Below are 11820 nucleotides of genomic sequence, written 5' to 3'. Positions count from 1 at the left end.
CAAGGAGTTATCGTATAAATACCTTACCCAGCAACAGCTTACTTCTTTCTCTACCTGTTCGAGTCCAGAGAGGCAATGCACTGAGAACAGTTTCTCTTTCAGTGCCTCCGCTTCTTGCAAAAGAAGCATTCAGCTTGACTCTTATCGGGCTTGATCTTTCAGGTCTAGCCCTGCATTGATGTCCCAGCCTGAACTTGCACCTTCTTCACTTTCTTCTTCTTGTTCTTCTTTCCTTTCTTAAAGGGTCGAGAACCAGAAGACGATCCTCCCACTAAGTTCACCGACTCCTTGTGGAGTTGGTGATCCTTCTCAAAGTTCTGAAGCAACCCTAGTAATCCGTGGTAGTTTACTTCAGGCTTTGTTATTCTATAATGAGTGAGGAATGGAAGATAAGACTTGGGCAGTGAGTTCAGTATTGCATCTTTCTCAAGCTACTCATGCAAGAAAAAGTTGAGCTTGCTCAAACGCTCCATCAGCTCGATCATGTACAATACATGATCAGTGACAGAGATACCATCCCGCATTATGGCATTGAAGATGGCATAACTAGTCTTGTGCCTCCCCACATCATCGGGTGTGCCAAAGGCATCCTTCAACACTTAAAGCATGTCCTTTGGCTGAGTCATCTCAAATCTGCAACTGAACTCTTCGCTCATGGCAGCCAGCATGATGCAGCGCACCATGGTCCGGTCGCTGAGCCACTTCTAGTAAGTGTCTCTGACTATTCCACGTGCATTGACAGTTGGCTCCTCAGGTGCAGGATCCATTATCACATATAGGATCCGTTCATGCTCCAGGACTATCTTCAACTTTCGGTATCAGCTTTCAAAGTTGGATCCCACCAACTTATCATTGTCCAACAATGATCGGAGCGATAGAAAAGTGGCCATATCTGCACAAAGAAAAACCATAACCTAATTAGTAATTGATTCATTAAACCTAAAGATTTAGACTTTAATCAAAAGGTTTCTCTCACTATTTTATTCGAATTGGTAGCCTCTACCTCCAATTCGAGAAATTATCCTAATTTCTTAGTGGGTACTAGAATCCACTTAGACTGCACACAAGCCCAACTTTAGTTGGCTAACCCATGTACATTTAAGGATAGGTTCATAACCAATTATTTCTCTAAATAATTTTTAGTAATTTTAATTTTACCCCAGTCCCTAATCCGTAGGCTTTGGCCTCCACTGAAAAGGTCTGGTTGGGTCCAACCATTAACATGACCATACTTGGCCCATCTAGCCAATGAATGATTAGGCCCAACTTTGGTTGGCTAATCTAACCACCATTTAGAAAGATGCAGTCAAGAAATCATATTATGAATGATAATTCCATCAGCCGATAAGCACCAGGCCTTTGGGCCTCCAATGATTATCCAACTGATGGACCGATTATCATCCACTTAATGGGAGGCTATGATCTAGTTATCACCATAACTATTTCATTTTAAGGACCTAATAATTTTAGAGGATTTCATTAATTTAGAGGAGGAGGTCAGATGAACCAGCTTATCATGATCCTCCCACTAGCTTCACCAAGTCAGCTTAAGGGAGACCATCAAAAGGGCTGATCTAGGAGTACCTAAATCAGCCACACTGATTTATCTAGCTGACATAAGTCAGCTCAAATAGTCAAGTGATCCGATCAAAACATAATTTCATCAAGAGACCAGATAAGTTCGATCGGTAGGAGGGTCTGCCAAAGCTTGCCTTAGACACCATTAGAAATGGTCAGGTAAGCGGGCTGCTAATTAAAATCCACCGATCTGATTTATCTTAGACACCAACTGGTTTAATTAGTTTCGATTAGATCAATCTAATAGTTTGTGCTATACCACTTAGCCAAGAATCAAGTCCACTTGATTCTCGTTAAAGACATAGACTTGACCAACTACAACTATTGTAATTGATCTAGAGAATTCTTGATCTAATCTCAGACAACAATTGATTAGATTTAGTCAATTCTCTAATTAAGTCTATCTTTAATCTAACCTTAGATCTAACCCAATTAATGGACCTAATTCCCACTAACCCATTAACCCAATGTGTTATGGTTTGTATCTTAGGTTTTTCAATTCATAATCCTAGAACCTAATCAAACAACTTAATTTTCAATTAAGTTTTGGGCTGAGGGTTGGGGTTCGACTTTTAGAAAATAATTTTCATATTTGTAAAATATTTTACAACATAGTTCTACCAACCAAGTTGCATGTTTGATTCATAATCAAAATGCAAGTGAAATAAGCATGAAACTACTTTAGATCTAATCTAAATAGGTTCATGTAATTGAAACAATTTCAACTTTAAACTGCATAAATTTTTCAGACAAATATGATGGTTCTTTGCACGAGAATTATTAACAAAGAGATTTTATTTTAGATTTAAATATTTTTTAAATCTAATAAATTATAAATTTAATCTAGATCATATCTAATAAATTTATGATTAAAGATAGATCTATACGAACTAGGACAACCTTTGCACTGTAAGGGGTAAACCTTATAGCAGGACAACCTACAGTTCGTGATTGATCTAAAAATTTTAATTTTAGATTTAACAATCAGATTATAAATTAGATCTAATCTAAAAAATAATCTAAGCATATATAAATAATCATGTAATAAACAATCTGGGCTCTGATATCAATTGAAGGAACCAGATCTAGGATTTCAGGGTTAGATCTTGAAATTTTTTCAAGATCAGGTAGCGGAAGACTAAAATAAATCAAAATTTATCTTATAAAATTAGAGAATCTCTAGATCTAAGATCCTATTATATGATTATTATATGGCATTAAATTAAAAATTAAAATATAAAGAGCAAGAACTACATGTTGATCATATCAATATGTTTCTATACTACATCTAATGTATGTAAAATATAATAGATCAGATCTATTACCTTGCAAGTTAGACATTCTAACTTTGCTGATCCGAGCTTGAGGATGATGTTCTAAGCCACACATACATCCGACTTCTAGAAGTCATTCACACGAGCCCACGAATCACGATCAGAAGTCCTGGTCCAGAAAATCAGCACAGTATGCTAGTACTGCGCTGATTTTTCTTCGATGGTCGATCAGATGCCTCATTCTTCTTGATTTGGACTCTTCCAAAGATGAGAAGTAGGAGAAGGAGTTTTAGATGAGACACTCTCAGAAAACTTACAGATGGAGGAAGGGAAGAGGTGAAATCAGCAACCCTAGAAGAAGACCCTCTTCTTCTTCTCTTTGCTCTCACATAGATACTTAGTTTTGTGTCTATTATATCTTCATGCCCCAATACTCTTTCTCTTTGATTTTTACACACACCAAAAGTCTCTCAAAGCTCTATAATCCATGAAAATTTTAAGAAGAAATTCATTTTAAATAATGAGATATGCAGAATCCTTGTCTAGATCAAATACCTAGTCAAGGATTATCCAAACAAGGCAAGACAAGGGGTGCCCAACTCTTGGGCATCCCCTCCTTTTTTTTCTATCATGAACCATTAGCAAAGGATGCATATTATATGCTATAAAAGTTATAAAAATTTCAAAAAAAATCTGAGTAAAATCAGTGCCATAAGGAAAGAGTTTTGATTTCCTAAAACTCTATCTCATAGAATTTGAAATCTAAACTAATTCCTACTTTGACTTGATCCACAACTACATTCCATGTAAGAGAGAAAGAGAGGAAAGTTTTGGACATGTGTGAAGACCTGGGAGAAAGGGTTTTGTCACACAAAATAAGAGAGAGTGGGCATGGGAGGCTAAGGTGGCGCAAGGTGGAATCCTAGTCTTACTAGGATTCAATCTATGACTTGTTCAAATTTGGTTTTTCAAATCAAATCAAATCAAAATCAAATCAATATAATTAAAATAGATCTTAACTCAATTAAGAATCTAATTTAATCAGATTAAATTAGATTTAAATATGATTTAATTTTCTAATCGAATTAAAAATTAGGTTGACCCAAGTCCTAATTGAACTAGGACTAGTTTTTTCTTGCACTTGATTTATCCAATAAATCAATTGGACTTGATCCAATCAAGTTCAAACTAAATTTAATTAAATAATATTTAATTAAAATTAATCTCAACCTATTGGCTTAATCAAATTAAGTCAATTAGCAATCAAATTGCTAATCGATCCTCTTGCAATACTTGCACTAGGTTAAATATCAATCGTATTGATCGTTTAACCTTAGAATGATTCTCAATCGTTGATCAACCATCCGATCGGATCATGAACTCTAATGTGTGTGACCTCATAGGTCCGAACCTAAGCTGATAATATAGAAATAAATTTTTGTACCAATCGAAGTGATCATCTAACAATGGTACCTGACGGCCGGATAGGTTGAATGTGTAGAACAACATCCTTAGAGCCCATGCGGATATAGTTTTCATATAATTTATCTCCTTGACCAAAATACTCATAGGATACCTCAGAGTTCCATGATCAACTCTGATCAGGTTGTCCACATTGTATTTCAAAATATCAAATCCATCTAATGGATTATCCTGACCAAGGTTTTGCTAAATTGAAATACAGCGACTCATTCTTCTCCAACTTTTGAAGTGGTCAATCCAATCTTGATCACACTCTGATTTTGTAAGTACTTAACTATGCCTAAAAGCTTTCCATCACTGAATTAGAAATTCAGTTAGTCCAGTACCAAAGCACAGTGAGTTGCTTGCAAGTCACTGAGGCGATCTCAGGTCTAAGGGATATTTATACCTATATCCCATCAGAGACATTCTCGACAGCAGAATACTCTGGAGTTGATCATATTCAATGATGATGTACCTTTATATCTCATCTATATGTCATACCAATATCTCCACACTCCTTGGTTAAGAGGACAACCAACCCATATGGCCTACAGCGACCTATGCTCGATAAAAGTTGTCATCCTTATTAACAGCCTATCATTTGGTCGTGAACAATTTTAAAGATTAATTGATAAATTCTTTCTTTATCAAATCTAAATAGTTCTAAGGACTTCATCACAACAATGGAGTTCATTAGAAGATGAAAACTTATAATAAAAATACCAAAAATATATTTTATTTATTAACAAATCAATTATAATACAAGGTTGCTCAACCGTCAACAAGTTGATGATTGGCTTTTGGGACATATTTTCCAATAAGATCTTTCAAAAATTTCAAAATCTCTCAAAATTGAGATCTACTCTCCCCAAATTTACTGCTCTCATGGCTCATTTATCTGATTTCCCCAAATTCCAAATCTTAACCCTCAAATCCATGAGAAACTTTTCAAAAATTATCTTCTCCACTTAGTTTTACTTCAATTCGCATCCTTCTCCACCCTCTTGACCATTATCCACGCTCTTCTTGGGACATAGCCCCCAAAATGAGAATACCACAAAGAAGAAAATCGGTGAGATTTTGTGGAAGTAGAAGAAAGGAGGAAGAAGACAGCACATGAGCCGACCCTAGCATCCCCTCCAGTAACTCCAAGTAAGATTCCATTATCTGCAAAGAAGGTTGCTTTGGGTAGAAATGTGGATTTCAAATTTTTGAGACATGATGATTTTTCAATTGGAGATAAACTAGTAAAGCAAGTGTGAAAATCTTTTCTAAGTTTGTCTGAATCAATTTATATTGATTTGGTAAAAGAGTTCTACTCAAATTTAGTTTTCACTGAGAATGTTTTGAGGTCTACTGTAAAAGGAGTCCAAATTGTCTTAAATGCACCTAGACTAAGTAGATTGCTTCAGATGCCTTGTGAGGATAATTGTTGAGATGAATTGCCTAAGAAGGAGATTAGACTTAGGACCATACTAGGGAGAGATGATGTGGAAGGGCTCTTGAAGATTGAGGCCAAAGATCTTAGTATGGAGATGAGGCTACTCCACCACATGGTGTCTAGAATTTTCTTCCCCAGAGAGAAAAGGTACGATCTGATGACGGAGAGAGATATTTGTCTGATGTACCACGTAGTTTCAAAGACTCCCCTGAACCTTTCCTTCCTGATGATAGATGCCATGAGGGAAGCCTTGAGCAGGTCCAAGGCTCTCTTGCCCTATGGTATGGCCCTTACTGTTATTTTCAGAGAGTCAGGAGTCAGTTTTGAGGGAGAGATTGTTTGTAGACTGTCATATGCTGACACCTACAATAATCACTCTCTTAGGTGCATGGATTTTGTGAGAGTTGATGGCCGGTGGGCCAAAAGTCGAGCTGCAGCTGTTAAGGAGGAGAGTGATGAGGAGGAAGAGAATGCTGAAGGGGAGGGTCCATCTGCTCCCTTGCTCAGGTTGAGTTCAGTTGATCACCATATTTCAGAGCCTGAGACAGGACCCTCAGTCAGAGTCCCCCCATCTAGTCGTACCATGCCTACTTTCAGCTTGAGGGATGTTGATATGGAACAGCTTGCTAAGAGGATAGTAGGGATCTTATTAGTCCAGCAGCAGCTGTTTTAGGATCAGATTCTGCAGCAGCTCTATCAGTTTCAACTGTACCAGGAGCGAATTCTACAGCAGGTACAGCAACAGCCACAGTAGCCATAACAGTTTCATTCTGCCTCTTCGAGTGCCTTCTCTACTCCATCATTGGATTCATCCATTGTGCCATATATTTTCTTATTGATGGAGCTTCTATCAGACTTAAGTATCAGATTGGAGGGTGTGGAGAGCTCCGTTCTAAGATTCAATGGTAGGATCTTTGATTTGAAGAGAGAGATTAGACAGATAGTAGATTCTCTCTCTACTGGCGTGGGTATATCGACTGCTTTTGCACCATAGATGGATGACCTGGCTCGAGAGATAGACAGACTTCACTCACAGCTTCGCCCTTCTCTTTAGGTGATTAGGACAGATATCAGAAACTCCAAGGATTTTGTGACAACTGATCTGGATGGACTCAAACTTACTGTGAGGGGTATCCTATCCCAGTTAGATGGTATTAGGACTCAGCTTCAATCTAGGTTCTCTACATCTACTGAGCCTGCGTTCGTACAGCCCATTGCTTTTCGTCCTCCTGCTTCTTCATCTCGGACCAGACCCTTCGATCAAGGACGAAGCTGATCCTGTGTTATCTATCTTGATTTCATGCTCGATGTCCAGTCTCTCTGACTTTATCATTTTGTATTAGATTACTTAGTTATATTTTATAGATTGGATGTATGAGAGCTTTATGCTCATTATGACTCTTGTAACCTCTCTTTTGATGTAAATGAATGAGGTTGTTTCCATTTGACTCATTTCTTTTTGGATAAATGAATGTTTATTATCATGTCTCTTTGGATGAATGAATGTTTATTATCATGTCATTTTTGGATGGATGAATGGATGCTCTATTTCCTTGATACTTGACCTAACACCATGAAAATCTTACTCTCCTAGTTATTCTTTTTGATGATATCAAAAAGGAAGAAAAATAATGATAAATGGTGAAAGTGGTGTATGTGTTATAAAAATTGGAAGAAATAATGGTAAATAAAAAAATAATAATGGTAAAGGGGGAGAAATAATAGTAAATGATGAAAATGGTGTAGTTGTTAAAATCTTTTGCTCTTTTTAAATTTTTTTTTTAAAAAAAAAATTTGCTCTAATGTAGTACTCTATACTGATTCATCCATTTTTTTTAACTCTGATACATCATTTTTTACCTTCATTTTGATAATATTTAAAAAATTACTTTGATAACCTATTTTTTTCTTAAATACTCTACTAATCTTATTTTTGCACTGATACCAAATTGATTCGATACATCCATTTTTGATTCTTGCTCAATTTGTCTCATTCTTGCCTTAATATCAAAATAAGAAAAAGAGAAAAAAAATATTTTCTTTCATATCTATTGCTCTGATACTAGAATCAAAGAAGAAAAGAATAAAATTTCTTTATGAACCATCTTTGCTTCAATAAAATTTTTTTTTTGAAACAGAACACTCTTTATATAAGAAAGGGGAAGATTTGTTTTCAAATGATCAAAATAATCTAATTCATACAAGAAAGGAGAGGATTTTGAACGAATAAGAACAATTCTTAGAAATTCTCTAATTCTTTCACAAATGATTTCAGCTAAATAAATTAAATCATTAAAGTTTGCTGAAAATATGTATATCATGATCCTCTATATTGAATCCTTGGCATAACTCTTCTAGTGCTTCACAAATTCAAATTCTTTGAGCTTTAAAGATATTTTTTTATGTATACTCAAATATTTTGTCATTATCAAAAAGGAGAAGATTGTTGCTTCAAGAATTGATTTTAATGATCACAAATTATTTGAGGAGACTACTAATATGTTTTCTATCTTTGGAGATTATTTTTATGATGTTTTAGGTAGTCCAAGAGATTGAATTTGAAAAGCTTTATCAAGTATGCCAAAAGTTAAAATTTTAGCAAGTTAAAAAAGTTTTTGAAGACTTTTGAGAGTATCTAAATTGATTTGAATCCACTTGAGAGCGTTTGGAAGTGTTCTGATAAGTTTCGGACCTTAAATGCATGAAAAATTGAGTTGGAACAAAATGGGACGATCCATCTGGATCATCTCCTTTCGTTGGACAGCCGGCATGCTTCATTTTGGCTCATGGCACGAAGTGGGACGGCCTACCTGGGATGACCCATGTGATTGGGACGACCCATCTGGGATAACCCTTGAGACCAAAACAGAAAGCTGAACTTTCTGTCTGGCCTATTGGGATGCCCCATTCTGAACGAGCTGCATAACGGCTAGCTTTTAACCCATTTTTGATGCATTTAATGCATATTAAACACTCTCCAACGGCTCAAAACCAACTCTAAAATATTCTCAAGGGTAGATAGTGATTATAAAAGATCTCTTGAAGAGAGAAATCAGTAGTTTTGCTAGCATTCAAAGCTCACATCCGTGAAAAGCTCATTTAGTCCTAAAAGAGAGAAAAAAAGTATTTAATCACTTCACCAACCACTCTCTAGCAGCAATCAAGTGTGAAATTCATTGAAGATATTCAATAAAAGCTTCTTCTTCTTGAGTATTGTATTATTTTACATTCATTGTATCTATTTAAAGAGATTATGTACTGAATTTCTTGTACTCTATTTTTCTGAAATTGTATTTTGGTTTTTGAGTTTTGGGAGATTCCAAAACTCATTTGGGTTGATCCGAATCCTGAATCGGATTGTTGAGGATTGACTTGTACCCAAAAAATAAGTATTTTTGCTTGGATAACAAGGGTCGAAGTGTCCAACATATTGTAACTTTGAATCCATTTAGTGGATTGAATTCTCAAGTAGGGACTTGGAGAGTGGATGTAGGTGCAAGGTTGGCACCGAACCACTATAGATATTTATATTTGCTGCATTTACTTCTCTTTACTTGTTCTTTGTGCCATGTACTTGCATTTCTTCTTTTATGTTTGAATTTATTTTTATTGAATATCAACCCACTTCACCCGATCTCTTTAGCACATTATTTTAGTGCACTAATCTTTTAAAATTTTAAAAAGATTCAATTCATCCGCCCTCTTGGACTCCATTTTTAGGCAACAGAAAGTCTACATCGGGTTGTATCTTCTTATGTAATGATGGTGCGATTAGCTGAAAGAGTTTCAAGCAGCCGATCATTGCAGATTCGATCATGGAAGCTGGGTATATCACCATCTCTGAAGCCGCTAAGGAAGTCTTTTGGTTCAAGAAGTTTATTGCAGAGCTAGGTGTGATGCCATCAGATGCCATTGCACTGCACTGCGATAACAACGGTGCTGTAATCCTCGCTAAGGAGCTCAGATTTCACCAGAAGTTCAAGCATATAGAGTAGCGATTTCACATTATACGTAAATATCTTAAGAAAAAATTTATCGAGGTGCAGAGAGTCGACTCCACGCTAAATGTGACGGACCCACTGACCAAGATTCTCAGCCAGCAGAAGATCGAAGCTCACCTTAAGAAAATGGGTCTTAGGTATATGGTCAATTGGCTTTAGGTCAAGTGGGAGTTTGTTAGATTTGTACTCTAGAAGCCAATTGTTGGCTGACACATTATGTAATTTTAGGGCTTAAACTTGTACTTGTAACTTTTAATTATCAATAAAGGACTTTTTCATTCTATTCATATTTATGTATCCATGATTTATCCTAGGAATTAACAAAAATAATTTTTATATATTTTTAAAGTATTGAGAATTTGAGATATATATTAATTAGTGGTTAATTTTTAAATACTTTCGATCAAAGGATCATCATGGAGGACAGTGATCAATCCATTCGAGATCGATGCACAGTTCACCTTCCTTGTAGGTAGATGAGTCTGGGATCCGTAGTGTAGAGACACTGGATTAAGGGTGCGGATGGTTGTTAGAGAATAACTTGTGCCGAGCATGACCAACATGAGAAACTATATGAATATCTACTCACTCGTCAGTGGTCTTCTCAATGCTGCCATGGTGTGAGTGGTCCTTGGATCTGTAGTGTCAATAGCTATTCACAGTGAGGCTACTGAGTTTGACTGTATGTTTTCTTGGTCTCTAGCCATTCAGGCCCTTGCTGTATATGTTAGCTTCAGTAGGTTCAGATTTGCTATTTGGAGTAGGATGTACCTATAAAAAATCTATCGATCTTGATAGAAAAAGAGAAATCCTATGCGATTTGCGAGACTGAGTTCAGAAAGTCTTTGGCTAAAATAAGTATGAATACTGGAAAAGAGTTTCCACTATTGAAATTTGAGGTTTGGGGCATGTATGTGCATTTCAAAACTTTATTTTCTAAACACTACAGCAGAATACAAGATTAAAATACTTTTAATCTAAATCATGCATACATAAAAATATAAAACCACAAAGATCTAGTTCATATGCTAAAATTGACATATGTTGAAATTCAGATTGTGATCAAATCGCATACATATTTCACAATCTTTTTCTTCGAATCTGGATCTGGAAGAGAAGAGATTTTTTTCTAGCTACATAAGTGTCTAGCCTCTATGAGTATCTACTCGAGATCAGTCTAGAACAGTCCTCTTCAAATTAAATTTTTTTCTCTAAGAAAATTTAGCCTGCTGAATCTAAACGAAGTATGGATCGCGATTAACATTTAATCGCTTTCCTTAATCTTCTTCTTCTCTTCTTCTCTTACCTTTCTTTCTTGCTTTGTGCTGCTACCAAGCTCTGAAAACCAATAAAGGAGGGATGCCCAACAGCTTGGGTGTGAGGAAGAGGGGACGCCCCAACAAAGGGGGATGTGTGGGACGTCCTAAGGAGAAAAGAGGGGAGGAGGGAGGGAGAAGAAGAGAGGGCATGGGGCTTCTCTTATGGGGCATGTGGACTGCTGATTGGATGCTCTAGGGACTTAAGGAGAGATCTCTTTAAATAGGTATGAGGATTGAATCCTATTCAATCTCATAATACAAGTCCTACTTGCATTAAGTTTTCTAATAACTTAAGTTATTCAACTTACATTGGGAATCCTATTAGGCGCCAACACTTAGAGCCCTTGCACCCAATTAAACACACTCTCTTTTGCACCCAAGGGACGCCCCATATCAAATTAAAAGACCCTTTAATCATAGGACACACCCAACATAATCAAATCAAGGTGGTGCCTGATAATAACTATCAAGAAAAATTAAGTAGAAACTTGCACCCTAATTCAATTGATCCAAAATCTTAGACACCCAACAATTGGAGTCTAATGAATCTAATTCATTAAGATTATTAGTAGGTAATTAAGTTTGAATTATCTTATCAAATAAAAAATTCAAACGAAAAGAAGAATTGAGTTCAACCATATACTAGCAAAGTTACCTTAAACCCAATCAGGTTTCTCTAAACCCAATTGATACTTCATAAGCTCAATTGCTAATTCTAGACCTAACCCCTTTGTTGTATAATC

This window comes from Elaeis guineensis, chromosome 10, assembly GCF_000442705.2.
Source record: "Elaeis guineensis isolate ETL-2024a chromosome 10, EG11, whole genome shotgun sequence".
NCBI lineage: Eukaryota > Viridiplantae > Streptophyta > Magnoliopsida > Arecales > Arecaceae > Elaeis > Elaeis guineensis.
Note: the sequence above shows the minus strand (reverse complement) of the source record.